At 37.7% G+C, this 15,063-nt stretch overlaps 1 protein-coding gene across 9 annotated transcripts in view; it reads left to right on the top strand.

Annotated features, from left to right (window-relative positions):
* Positions 1-15,063, top strand: part of GUCY1A1 (guanylate cyclase 1 soluble subunit alpha 1) — a 63,899-nt gene that overhangs the window by 13,661 nt on the left and 35,175 nt on the right. Inside the window, exon 1 of one of the 9 annotated variants that reach the window (XM_081811596.1) lies at positions 13,090-13,223. The exons of the other annotated variants lie outside the window; for them this stretch is intronic. The gene's annotated coding sequence lies outside the window, so the exon portion shown is untranslated. Of the gene's footprint in view, positions 1-13,089; positions 13,224-15,063 lie in introns of those variants that run through there. 9 annotated transcript variants of the gene reach the window in all.

Raw genomic sequence — 15,063 nt, 5'->3', positions numbered from 1 at the left:
TATCTCCTAAAATGATAACTGGGATTTTAATTGGGATTGCTTTGAATTTATAGACTATTTGGGAAAAATTGGTACATTAACAATATTAAGCATGATATACTTCTGCATTTCTTTGGCCTTCCTTATTTTATCTTACCGCTATTTGTAGTGTTCAGTATAGAGGTCTTGCAAACCTTTGGTTAGATTTATTCCTAAGTATTTCATATTTATTGATATTATTATATATGGATTTTTAAAAATATTATTACCCAGCTGTTTACTATTAGTACAGAAATTACAACAGATTTTTGTAGATTAGCACACATACATACATAGTTGTATTTGCAACCTTGCTAAATTCACATCTTAGTTCTAGCTGTCACAGGCAGGTTTCACTTTATTGTGCTTCACAGATACTGTGTTTTTCCAAATTGAAAGTTCGTTGGAACCCCGAATCCAGCAAGTCTCCTAGGGCCATTTTTCCAACAGCATTTGCTCACTTTGTCTCGATGTCACATTTTGGAATGATCACGGTATTCCAAAGTTTTTCATTTGTTATAGTGATCTGTGATCAATGATTACAACTCACTGAAAGCTCAGATGTTGGTTAGCATTTTTTAGCAATAAAGTACTTTTCAGGGGCGCCTGGATAGCTGAATCAGGCTAGTCATGAACTTGGGGTGGTGGGATCAGACCCTGTGTCTGGGGGCTCTGCGCTCAGCAGGGAGTCTGCTTGGGATTCTCTCTCTCCCTCTCCTTCCACCCCTCCTTGCCCCCGCCCCCACCCTCTCGCTTGCTCGCTCTCTCTAAAATAAATAAATAAATAAATTTTTTTAAAAAAATAAAGTACTTTTTAATTAAGGTATGTACATTTTTTTAGACATAATGCTATTATACACTTAATAGATTATAGTATGGTATAAACATAACTTTTATTTGCACCTAAAATTCACTTGACTCACTTTATTGCAATTTTGCTTTATTGCCATTGTTTGGAACTAAACTTGCAATATCTCTGAGATATGCTTATATTTGGTAGATCCCTCGGGAATTCCTACATAAACAATTATATATACATACAACAAACAGGGATAGTTTCACTTCTCTTTCTCTAATCTTTGTGTCTTTTATTTCTCTTTCTTATTGCAATGATTAGGATCTAACTTCAATGCAATTGATTAGATGTGGTGGCATCTTTGCCTTATTTCTGATCATAGTAGAAAGCAGTAAGTCTTTAATTTTGGGTATGACTTTTACCATAGTTTATATAGACGTCCTCTGATAGATTTTTTAAAACTATGATTATGTGGTTTATCTAGCTAGTTCTCATTCTTGGGACTGGAGTAGGAGTCTCTTGTGATTTTCTATAATCTCATCAGAAGTGAAGACTCTGTACTTTGACTTTAAGCTAACTTGATACAGATGTGGTTAAGTATTTCTATTTATAGAAAACTACCAGTATTCATAAATAAAGAACAAGAGATTTCCCATTCTCAAAATCCTTCCTTCAAACTTGCTGTTTCTCAATGTAATCTGTAATCAATCACACTATAATATTTCCTCATTATAACTCCTTGTTTCCTTTCACTTTTACTCTACTATTCTTATTGAAATTTGTCTCATAAAAGCTATAAATGTCTTTCTAATGTAAAAATCGATGATATTTTCTCAGTGCTCCTGCTATGGACTGAATTGTGTCCCCACCCAAATTCATATGTTGAAGCTCTAAAAATCCCCAATGCATTTGGAGGCAGGGGCCTTTGGGAGATAATTGGGTATAAGACGAGGTCAAGAGGGTGAGACCCTCATGATGGGATTCGTGCCCTTATAAGAAGAGACAGCAGAGAACTTGGTCTTTCTCTCTCTGCTTGCACCATGTTAGGATACAGTGAGAAAGTAGCCATCCACAAGCCAGGAAGAGAGCTTTTACCAAATCCAACCATGTTGGCACCTGATCTGGAACTTTCAGCTTCTAGAACTGTGGAAAATGAATGTTGACTGTTTAAGCCACCCAGTCTATGGTATTTTGTTAACATCGGACTGAGCTTACTAATAGACCCCCTTACCCTCTTCAGACGTGCAAAATACACTTCTTTTTGAACATGTGTCCTCTTCTGTTTCTATTCTCATCATAGTTTTCTGATTTCTGCTTCTCCATCTTAGTTATAACAATCCTTTTCCAACTTTGAAATATGAATATTCCCCCAGAGTAAAGAATTTGGCTGTTTTCTCTACTTGCAGCCCTTTGACATCAGTTTGAATTAAAGTCAACTTTAAGAGCTTCCTCAGTGTGGAGGACCACACACTCATGTCTCTAATGCTTAATTAAAAAATGCAATTTTCAAATATATCTCTACCTAGATGTCCTGCTAATAGTTCAAGATCCATGTGTACAAAACGGAATTCAGTATCCCTTCTCTCAAGCCTACTTGTGTTACCTCTTTCTATAAATGGTACCATTATCTTTCCAGACAAACCTCAAAGTCATCTTGTTCCTCAGATCTAGTCATTTGCCACGTGATGTCAACTTTAATTTTGTAATATCTCTAGCACCCATCCTTTCCTGCCCCTTGCCACAGCTTCCTTCACTCCCCCCATTCACTTACACTGTTCTCCCTCTTTGGCATGAGTTTTTGCTGATGACCTTATGGCCAAACCTTAGTGATTTTCAAAACTAAGCTCAAATTCCATGCATTCCAAGAAGGTATCCCTGATCACCTTTCTGCTACCACTACCTTAAAGCAATGTTTCTTATAAGCATCACTAACTCTCTGTCTCTACCTATCCTCCACTTTTTATTATAGCCATTTACAAAAATATATATCACCCATTCTAGACTTTGAAGAAAATTAAAGAAAGGAATCATTTTATCTTTTTCAGAAACTCAGTAAATATTGATTGAATTATAAGTTCATTTATTAATAACTCATTATAAAACTTGTTTTCAAGAAGCAACACATTTTGTAGGCTCCAATTTAGCCTCATTTTACTTCTATTTTACACCTTTTTGACTGTTTTGTCTTTTATATTGGTTATAATAATAGCCTAATATTAGTATATTTTATTGACATTAGCTCATATTTATTGAATACCAAATAATATAAGATGCTGTGCTTAGTGCTTCTGACAAAGCAATGAACTGTAGGAAACATGTATGGTTTTTCACTTAGCTAATTTCACAGGAAGTGGGAAAAGAGGTTAGGTGACTACCTAAGCCTTGTTGGCTGCTTTGTCACACTTTAGTAAACTTCATAAATTTTTATCTATAACAAGATTTCTCCTTTCCAAAAAAGGTAAACAATAAATAAAAAAAGAGAAAAGGGAAGAAATAATAAAAAATAAATAACACGGTAAATACAGAATAATAAAATAGAAAAGGAAAATATATAGGAAAACATTTTGAAACACTTTTCTTCTCAAACTGTATGCCATTTATATATATATATACACACACACATATATATGTATTTGTGTCTGCACATACACAAGATCCAGTGAAAATAAAATGAAAAGATTGAGTGAATTTGATAATAAGGATTTAAGCTACCCTAACCCCTTCCATGTTTATAACAGATGAGTTCAAGCCAGTCGTTCTGTCATTTAATTACAGCATAAAATAACTCATTGGAGGGACACCTGGGTGGCTTAGTCGGTTAAGCGTCTGCCTTCTGCTCAGGTCATGCTCCCCGGATCCTGGGATCAAGTCGCACATGGAGCTCCTTGCTCAGCGGGGAGACTACTTCTCCCTCTGCCTGCCATTCCCCATGCTCCCCGCCCAGCTTGTGCTCTCTCTCTCTGACAAATAAATAAAATATTTTAAAAAATAATTTAAAAAAAAACCTCATTGGAAGTCCAAAATTGAATAAATTGCAATCTACATTGGCTAGTTAGATTAAGTCTGAAAACATACCTACTTTCTTTTTATTTTTTTTTAAAGATTTTGGGGTGCCTGGGTGGCTCAGTCAGTTAAGCGTCTGCCTTCGGCTCAGGTCATGATCCCAGGGTCCTGGGATTGAGCCCCACATCAGGCTTCATGCTCAGCCAAAAGCCTGCTTCTCCCTCTCCCTCTGCCCCTCCCCCCAGCCCCATCCCCCACTCGTGCTCATGCTCTCTCTCTTTTGCTCTCTCTCTATCTCAAATAAATAAATAAAATCTTTAAAAAAAGATTTTATTTTTTTATTTATTTTAGAGAGAGAGAGAGAGCAGTGGGTGGGAGGAGAATCTCAAGCAGACTCCATGCTGAGCGCTGAGCCGAGGTGGGGCTCGATATGATAACCCTGAGATCACAACCTGACCTGAAAATAAGAGTTGGATACTCAACCGACTGAGCCACCCAGACGGCCCCGTACCTACTTTCAATTAAGTGGCAAAGATTGGATCATGAGTAAGGTTATTTAGAAAATATTTTTAGAGAATTAAAGAAGGACTAAAGATAGCTTCTTGAGAAAGTGCAAAAGATGATGAGAAAATCATGAAAAAGAGTCTGTCAAAATATTGTAGAAACTACAGACAGCCAGAGCAATCTGATGGCATGTATTAATATTAATTCATTAATATTATTAATAATGATGTATGGATGAAATGTAAGCCTCTGATTAGACTAAGCTAAAGTATTTTTTTTTAAGCTGAAGTATTTTTAACTCTCAAATTATTAAGGGTGGGGGGCGCCTGGGTGGCTCAGTCATTAAGTGCCTGCCTTCGGCTCAGGTCATGATCCCAGGGTCCTGGGATCGAGCCCTGCATCAGGCTCCCTGCTCAGCCGGGAGCATGCTTCTCCCTCTCCCGCTGCCCCCTGCTTGTGTTCCCTCTCTAGCTGTCTCTCTCTCTATGTCAAATAAATAAATAAAATCTTTAAAAAAAAATTATTAAGGGTGGAACTTGAACTAAAATTATTGTTAAAAAGGGGCTCCTGGGTGGCTCAGTTGGTTAAGCGGCTACCTTTGGCTCAGGTCATGATCCCAGGGTCCTGGAATCGAGTCCGGAATCTGGCTTCCTGATCAGCGGGGAGCCTGCTTATCTCTCTCCCTCTGCTGTTCCCCCTGCTTGTACTCTCTTTCTCAGATAAATAAATAAAATCTTTTTAAAAATACTATTAAAAATAAATAAAAATAAATGAAAAATAAAATTACTAAGTGTTAAATTTTTCTCAAAGCCGTCCCTGCAATTGTTGGACGTCCACAAAAGGAGGAGAGCTTTCCTGCATTTCGGGTGAAGGGGTGATCAGAGTATAGTTGATCCTTGAACAATGTGGGGGTTAGGGACACTGACCCTTGCAGAGTTGAAAATCCACATGACTTTTGACCCCTAAAACTTAGCTACTAAGAGCATACTGTTGACCTGAAGCCTTAGCAATAGAATAAACAGTCAGTTAACACATAGTTCGTGTGTCACATGTATTATATACTGTATTTTTACAATAACTAAGTTAGAAGAAAGAAAATGCTATTAAAAAAATCATAAGGAAAATACATGGACAGTACCGTACCATATTTATTGAAAAACAAATCTGTGTATAAGTGGACCAGTGCAGTTCAAATTCATGTTTTTCAAAGTTCAGCTGTATATTAGAGTAAATTCTGGGCTTCTTGTAGTCCATCTGCCTGAGTTCCCAACTGACTCATACACCTCAGTAACTTTGGGATTTGGGCCAAGTCATTGAAATCTGACTTCTGTTCTGCCATCTGCAAGTAGGAAGGGTTACAATACATAGTCTCTAACATCTTTTCTAGTTCAAAACTTCTGTCATGCAAATGCCTATGTCTTTATGTTCACTTTTACGTAGGAGATACTGAAATGGAGAAGAAAAATTGCTTGGGGTTTACTATGAACAGGAAGGCTTCTTTTAACTTTTCCCATTTTGAATCGATTAGATGTAAAAAGGCATTAAAATAATATAGTTGTGGTTTTGGATTTAATGGGAAAGAACTGGGCCTTTCTCAACATGTTACTTTGTGAGTATCCAAATATATACCTGCAAAAGACACATCCAGAAGCCAAAATTTACGTCTGGTAATGATTTCTTTTAATTTAATCATTATGTAAAAGTTCAGAAAGAATGGAATTTGTGCTGGACCCTGCTGCATTTCTTTTGCTGGCCTGGTTCCCGCGTGAGCATCAAGCATCTGTATCCCACTGTTGGTGACGGAAGGTCATTTTCTGTGTCATGAATCAGAAGAGCTCTGCTGTTGAACTGAGAACCCAGGAAGGCCCCTTACTACCCATGATGTCCCCAGGAGCTTCCACAGAAACATCTTTCCTGGGGTCTCCAGGGTGGGATTTTTGGGTGAATTGTAAATTGTGAAAGAAGGAGGTCTTTTTCAAAACACAACCTTTACATACCTTCTCCGGGCGTATTACCCACCTAGCACCTTCACAGGTTCACCATCCCAGAAGCTCTCCAAAACCCCTCTGGTTAGGATTTTTTATGGAGGCTTCATGAGCTAGGCATGATTGATGAGATCATTGACCATCAGTGATTAACTCTACCTTCAGACTCTCTCTGCTTTCCAGAGCCCAGGAAGGGAGAGAGAATTCCAACCCTCTAATCACATGGTTGGTTCCCCCGGCAACCAGGCCCCATCCCGAAGCTATCCAGGAGCCTTATCACTTTGGAGATTCCTTGGGTTTCAGCAGTTGTGTGCCAGGAAACAGCAGGCAGAAGCCAAATATACATTTCTTATTCTGTCATAGCGTGGCTATGTTCCAATGAAACTTTATTTATGGACCCTGCAATTTGAATCTCATATAGTGTACATGTATCATGAAGTATTCTTTGGATTTATTCAACCACTTAGTAACATAAAGACCACCTTAGCTCTAGGGCAGAACAAGAATAGGCAGCAGGTTGGATTTCGCCATTGTTTGCCAACCCCTGCTTTAAAAGGCCCCAAGAAGGGCGCCTGGGCGGCTCAGTCAGTTGAGCATCTGACTCTTGATTTCAGCTCAGGTCATGACCTCAGGGTCGTGAGATTGAGCCCCTCCTCCCCCATCGGGCTCCACGCTGGCAGGGAGTCTTGTCTGTTTGAGATTCTCTCTGCCCACCCTGCACCCCTCCACCCACTCTCACACACTTTCTTTCTCTTAAAAAGCGGGTGGTGGGGGGGTTTCCTGAAAGTCTAGTGCTTTCCTGAGTGTGGGGTTTAGCTTTATCTGACCTTCCTAGTCCTGGCCCAGTGTAGGCATCGCCTTCACTGCTTGTGCCTCTACTGTTGATATATTTGTTCCTGTTCTTGTTTTTTCTCTTTGTTGAGAGAAGGTGCTTACAAGTCTTAAGTTTTCATGGCTTTATAGTTTGGAGCCCTTTTTCTCAAGGATCTTGAGAAAAGTGTCAAAGGCTGGGTTAGAAGACTCATGAGGGTCATTATTGTGTCTTCCAGAGTCTCCTTTCCAAATATGACAGGTTAAAACCTAGATAATTCTATTTTCCTCTACCAGAGGGTGAATTCTGTGCTAGTCCAGTCACCCCTTTCTTCCCATCAAAGATGAGGCCACTTTGATATCTCCTCATTGTTAAAATGTTAATTCAAATGCTCCACAGATGTGACAGTCAAAACCGGAATCCACTTTATTCTTGTTAGAAACTTTGGCATCTCCTATTTTAATCAGACTCTGGGTGACTTAATTTGATTTCACAAATATCCTAAAATTAACATGCTAATTAATCTCTCCATACCCATCTCTTAAACCTTTCTACCAAATAAGTACACACTGAGAAGTTAAGTACATAAAAGGGTTAACACTGAATCAATATTGAGAACAGTTAGCTTATGAAAGCAGTGATTGAAGGCAAGATTGTTTGTATAACAATACGAATCATTTGTCAACCTAGCATTCTAGGAAAAGAAAATCAGATACCACAGAATTTCTATTTCAGTTACAGGTTTATTTTGTTTAAAAATTTTTCCACATTAGGAATAATGTGGATTTACAGAAAATAATATGTACTTCAGTGATGTAAGGCTTGCTTGATTTATATCACAGGCTTGGTTTCATGAGTGGAAAAACAGTTTAAAATCTAACATAGTCCATCAATTTATTCTAATATTTTATTAAAGAAATTTGGCATGCAACTTACTAGCTAATGGAATTATATAAGATAAAACCAAATTAGAATCTTACTCTTCTGGGCTATGCTGTAAACTCTATTATTTTGTAATCCAATAAAAGAAACCCTAATTACTGACATAGATATTATTTTCTTGGTATGCATTAATGTTCTTCAAGTGGAGAATGTTTTCCAAATTTGTAGAGTACCAAGCACCTGCTATATATTAGAGTTCCCTTAAACTGGCTTTGAAAGGAAATAGGAAAGGTGTCATGGGTATAAGACATGACTTGATCTTTCTGAGGAATTAGAATAAATTTGTCAATCTTTTATTTAGTGACTTCTTTTAGCATGATTCTCTTGTACAATGTCTTTGCATAGATTTTTTTCTAATCCTTCATACATCCCTGTTTCATCACCATTTTACCATTTTAGAGTTGAGGTAACAGAAACTCAGTGAAATTAAGAAACCTGTCCAGTGTTTCACTACTGCTAAATAGGAATTGTGATAGTCAACATTAATCATTACATGTTGGCAGCAGGTACTTTTCTAAGTGCTTTACATTTATCAATTTGTTTACTTTCATAACATATTTATGAGACAGTTGCTTTTAGCATCCCTGTTTTCCAGATGGAGAAAGCGGAGGTGGAAGTTAAGAACTTAACCAAGGTCACAGAGCTGGTAGATGGTAGAGGCAAGGAGCAGACACAGACTCTCTGGTCCCAGAGCCTGAGCTCGGTCATTCTATACTAACTGTACTACCTCAGGGCACGACTCTGCATGGCCCCAACATTTGTGTGAACTGATCTCTCCAAGCATGAAGTCTCTCTCATACTAATCATCTTCAGAGATACAGATATAAATATATAATCTCAGACACTTAAAAAAGTCATCATTGCACAAGAGGGCAAATAAGTGTGTATGTGTATGTACGCATCTCTATGAAATCCAAGATGTGTTTCCAGGTCTTCCTGATTGGCCGAAATTAAAAAGAAAAGAAAATGGAGAAGTTCTGATGTTAGATGGTCATTAGTTTTATCTTGCCACTTAACTGAAATGTATCAATCAGCCCAATTGTTTAATCATCATGGACTTGTTTTCATTTTAAAAGGTTCATCAGGCTGTATTACCTATATCATAATGGACTCTGTAGACTCTTCAAGAATGTGACCTTACTGAGTGTCTTTTCTAGGTAGTTAAGTCAGCTTTTTGCCTTACTTGCAAATTTAAACCAAACATTGTTGAGAGTACAGGCCTTTCTAAAACAACACCATGTAAGCGTTCCTGAAAAACCTCATATGCTGCAAAACTGCACTAAAAATAAAAGGACTTGTGGGAAGAAAATGTGTTAGGGTGAAACCAGTTGGCACGATGAGCACCAACAAAAGCAATAACAATCATAAAAGCTATACCAGCTTAGGTAAAAAGACTGGTTGCACTCTAAAGAATTCTAAGGAATACTGCACTACTGCAATTAACGATGGGCCTCACATTAGGGGAAAAGGTGAAAGTAGTTTGATGGGAAGTAACTATAAGGAAGTTCTGAGCCTGCTGAGCTATGGAGCTGAGGAAGAAAATAGAGGAAAATGGTGGTAAGTACTTCCAAGACACAACGTGAGGTCAGCTGAGCTGGGAGGAAGAAGGTGGAGTGGTTGGAGATCCAGCATAACTGCTACTTTATACAAACATTATTCCCCTCTTTATGACTGCATATGAGCCAGTTTACATCACAGAAATACACAGGATTTATCTGAAAATAGATAAAAACAAAATGGCTTTTTATGGTGTAAAAAGGAATTCCATTTCGCATGTAACTCCTTTCATGCTAATTGTTATATGTTAGTAAATATATTTTTAAATGACTAAGTCTCTAAGGAACTATTTTAGTAATAAAACAATGATGGGAATCACAGAAATAGCTACAGGAAATTGTTTTATATATTTCAGGAGCAAAATATTGAAATATTTATCTGATTTCCTTATGACCTACATGACTTACTGTAAGTGGTAATGATATTTAATTTGAAGACATACTAACTGCATGTATTCAAATTTCAGTGATAGTCACACTAGAAAGTCTTAAACATAGAGATTTAGGATTTATAGTCCCAAAGGTATAGTTCTTTAGTTATAAAACATTCTGTAAACATTTTGATATAAAAGCTGAGAATCACATAAAACATTCTGTAAACATTTTGATATAAAAACTGAGAATCTCAGAGTTAAAATCTCCCTACTATAGACTATACTAAACTCTGCTATTACTTCAAAGATGTCAGAGAATTGCTCCCAATTCTAATGAAAAAAGATTGTGAATCATACCCACCTTATTTTTAATAGAGAATTAATACAGTTTGGGGCACCTGGGTGGCTCAGTCGATTGAGCATCTGACTCTTAATTTTGGCTCGGGTCGTGATCGTGGGGTCCTGAGATTGAGCCCCATGTGGGTCTCTGTGCTCAGGGGAGTCCGCTTCTCTCCCTCTCTCTGCCCGTCCCCTCACACTTTCTCGCTCTCTCTCAAATAAATAAATAAATCATAAAAAAAAGAAAATACCGTTTGTTAAACTAGAATTATCAGTATTAAATAAAATTATTGCCATAATTATTATTAAACATAAGCTGTATGGATACTGTAGCTTTGGTGAGGCAGTTGCCATCAGGAGAGGGGGGATTTCTGGCATTTTGGTCCCTAGAACTGAGGTTGCCATTGCCCTTAGAGTTGACTTCTTTGTTTTGGGAAGGTTGACTGTATGGGCTCTCCGGTTACAAAAATTCAAAGTAAGTACCCTACACTCTTCTTAAAGATAGCTGGAAACACCTTACACTTGCATGGGGATGCAGTCTTGGAAGGTGAATGCTCTGTTCTGTAACATAAACTGGAGTCAGCTTTCCCACATCTGGGCTTTTGAAGAAGGAGAAATTACTTTCCAAAAGGAGATTTTAGCAAGAGAATTGGAGCACACTGACTCCCACAAGGTGTTATGTAATAGTGAAAACCCAAATTCTGGGCTCAGTTGTGATTGAATAACCAAAGTCATGGGAAATGGATCATGGACTCTTTTGATTGCTCTCCATGGGCCCTAGAGTCTTTTCTTCACTGTGGTATTGAGAAGTAAAGTCAGAGGAATATGTCTTCACTGTCCTTCAGCCCCCATATCCAGTCAATAGCTAAGGGCTGTAGATCTCTACTTGAAATACTCTGGAATTGATCCACTCTTTCATGCTAAGGTCATTATTTTAGTCCAACCCAGATCAGCCACCTGTCCAACTCTGACACATTTCTCATTCTCCATTCCAAATAATCCTTTAAAAGTACAATCTAACCTATTCACATTCTTGCATCTTAGTCTTTCAGGTGGTTGCTCATAGAATAGTTTTTCTTTGTTTAACAAGGTTTAGAGAGCCCTCCACAATCTTGCCCTCTGCCTGTCTCAGCTACCTCCACCATCACCTTGCTCTCCCTGAGCCCATGCTCTAGCCATGCTGGAATTATTTCAGTTCCTAGAACATAGCTAGGTCTGTCTTGGCCCCCAAGCATGCTGTTCTGTTTGGAACTCTCTTGACCTGGTTCAGGGTCACAGCTCCGCTCAGATGTCTCTTCCTCCTGGGACTGGGTTTGGATCCCTGATTTGCACTCTGAGAGCACTCACTTGCCCTTCTCCTTTATGTAGCATGGATCACACGTGGAACTGATGTGTCAGAAATAGTTCTCCTGCCAGATTGTGAACTCCAAGAGGGCAGGCAATGTCCTTTTTTCACTTCTTTGTCCCTGTGCCTGGAAGAAGGCCTGACACATAGTATAGGCCACCGCAAATACCTGTTGAACAGAATGAAAAGTGAATGACGTAGAAGTATCAAAGAATCTGTGGGAGTGGAGATTATGAAAAAGAAAAGGCAAATGGCACTTGAGAATTCATCAACTATGTTAAAAGCCAAAAGGTTCATGAGCTTTAACTTTTCAGAGGTTATCGTGTCAGGGTGTCAGTAACTCAGTGGAAGCAAAAGCCAGGGAATTGTAGACTTAGGAATAAATTATTTTTTAAGGAAGTGAACACAGCACCTAAGGCCTCATCTTTCAAGAAGTGTGACCATAAGGGGGAACAGGGATGAGATGAAACAGTCTGACATTGGCTTGCCTTTTTTTTTTTTTTTAAACTTAGTACTGGAGTGACTTGGACATTCTTACCAGTTTTTCTAGTACTTTGTCCTGGTTTCCTGATAGATCACAGGGGAAAGTTCTACAAATATTTCCCACTGAAAAATGAAAAGAAACACATTATGAAAGGCTGATTTATGGAGTTTTATTTAATTTTTTTTTATTTTTGAAGAAGAAAGACTTTTTAGATTTCTGGTCTACCTGAAAATTAAGCTTGACACCGATTTATGAAAATGGTGATGAGTCTGTGCTGCTGTATGCAAACTTTATCCTCACTAAGGCACTTTTTGTTTCTAAGTTCTCTTCTCCTTTCAGCTACTCTTAAAAATTTCGACTTTGGAATTTGATCTTAAAACACTTACATCTCTTTAACCACAGATTTTGGCATGGCTAGGTGCTAGGCCTGAAATTCGACATTGGCTATAACTATTTGCTTTTACTATAGAGACTTAGTTCTTAGGCTCCTCCCACCATCCCAATTTCTAATTTGAAATCAGCTCTTTAAGACCTGCTGTCGTAAAAGAGGTTTTCTGTGTCAAAGTCCTTATGGGGTATTTTCTCTCAGATCTTGGTATAAGTAGAAAACAAGATTTTGTGTGTTACTCTAGAGTTGAAATGATGGACAGCCCCCTTACCTGAACAATCACGCATCCTGGTTATTAATATGAGGCCAACAGCTGGGTTATTATTCTCACCATAGCAGAGTTAATCACTTACTAGTAAAAAGGAGAGAGCATTCAATACATTTGAAGGCTGTTTAATCATCAACCTTGGGGATGGCAAATACCTCTCCGAGTTTCTGAGAACATATATCCCACTGCTCGCCAGGGCCTTGTCACCAAGTTTATTACTTTAATTAATTTGTTTTTCCCCTACCAGGTTACTCTCATTTCTACAACCATCTATGTACTGAGTTCAGCCACTGACCAAACCATTTCCAAAGTCACTGCTAATGTTACACATGAAAATCATCACTTGTTTAGTTGAAGAACGTATTCTGTATTCCTAGCAGGCAATCACAAGACAAACATAGGTTTCCAAGGTATCAGCACTGAGTACATCTGTTTCATAATGTAATTTCATCAGTTGAGCAGATGAAGAATGCTAATTAGCTTGTTTATACATATGTGATTTAATGAGACTAAACACTTAACTGATCTTAAAGTAAGCACAACTTGTTTCCTGTTGCTGTTTTTACTTAATAAAAAACAGTGTTAGACACATTTTCTGGAAATTATAGTGCTGTGCAATATAGGAGAAGAAAGAATTTCAAGGTTGACTGGTCGGTTTTATTCTTTTGCAGCGAGATTGAATAGGAGACTGAGAATCAAAATATTGGGTTTGGGAACAAGGGTTGAAATCCAACATTAATGAGAAGGTTAAACTTAGTGGGAGACTTTATCATAAACTATATTATGTCGAACCCCTAAGTCCCAAACTAAAATTCTGATATGTACTACCAGAATAACTTATTTTAAGGAAAAGTTCTATACCTTCATCAGATCCAATCTAAAATTTATTTTTTTGTTGCTTTCCTTTTTTTTTTTGAGTACTCTCTTCTTCTAGTTATTATAATTATCTTTTGATATAACTGAAATCATGGCATTCAGTTAATATAGCTCTTTTTCCTGAAGATTAATATAAAATAATGGTATTATAATTTTTATAGTTATTTAATATTATCCTCTATGCTGCTTTTTTTTACTTTCAAGTTGTACAAAACTGGATCCACATAGGCTGCTATATTTTGGAGGTGGGGTGGGTAGAGGAGATGAGGAAGTAACTCTGGTCCTACAGGCAGAATTCTGTTTGGATTAAAATGCTTCGGTTAACCTGCTCAGCTTTCTATAACCAGGGGTCAGCAAGCTATGGCTTGATCCAAATCGATAGGGTGAATCTGAGGGCCAAATCCACAGCAAATTGTTTTTGCAAATAAAGTTTTATTGGAACACATCCATTCCATTCCTTTGTATATCAGCTGTGGTTGCATTCATGCTGCAATGGCAGGAGTTAAGTCACTGATAGAAACCCACAAAGCTGAAATTATCTACTCTCTGGCCTTTTACAGAAAGGTCTACTGTCCACTGATCTAAAGCATGTATGAGAATGGAAGTTAGTGAGTAGTAATAGTTACATTCAGATGCATTAAAGACTGAGTAACATCTATTTTCTCAGAATTGAATCATAAAATAAATGTGGTTGAGAGCCTGGGATTTCTAGGACTCCAAGTAACCATTCCCTCTATCACCAAATTACCTTTGGGTCACTCAGTAGCCTGCTGAGAGAACTCCCTATTCTATTCTGGCAGAAAATGTCTTCTGCTCGTGAATAGATAGGATCTTCCTTGTATCTTCTTGAAGATTCATAAATTACATGTGATCACAGATTTGGGGGAGGACTTTAAGTAGAGAGTAGCAGCAATTTCTTGGTTTACTCCAGTGTCATCTAGATTCAGATCCAGAGGCCCCTGCAAATCCAGTGGCATGATCTTAGAGGAGTTCTTAAAAAAAAAAATTATTTGTTTTTCACTTTGATGATATTTTAAAATTATTTTGCTATTTATAGAAACAAGTATCTTCTTTTGCAGTAATCATTTCAATTAATCTTTTTTCATCTGAAACTCAGTATTTCAGATCCAAAAACATGTACTTGAGCATCACTACACAGACATATATATATATATATATATTTTCCTTTAAATATTGGGAGACACTGGTTTCTGCTATTCTGATTTTTCAGAAGGGAGAGCATAATGAGAATGTAGTACTTAGCCCTAAGACATAGATTTATACTTGGCTTTTGTCATAAAACCATTAAGTTCCACTCTTGTGGAATCAAACTAGCCCGAATGGGCTATAAAAATGGAAATCAGTCATTTGTGG

This window comes from Leptonychotes weddellii, chromosome 2, assembly GCF_054177405.1.
Source record: "Leptonychotes weddellii isolate Sample4059 chromosome 2, ASM5417740v2, whole genome shotgun sequence".
NCBI lineage: Eukaryota > Metazoa > Chordata > Mammalia > Carnivora > Phocidae > Leptonychotes > Leptonychotes weddellii.
The sequence above is the reverse complement of the archived record's forward strand: the minus strand, read 5'-3'. Positions and strand labels throughout refer to the sequence as shown.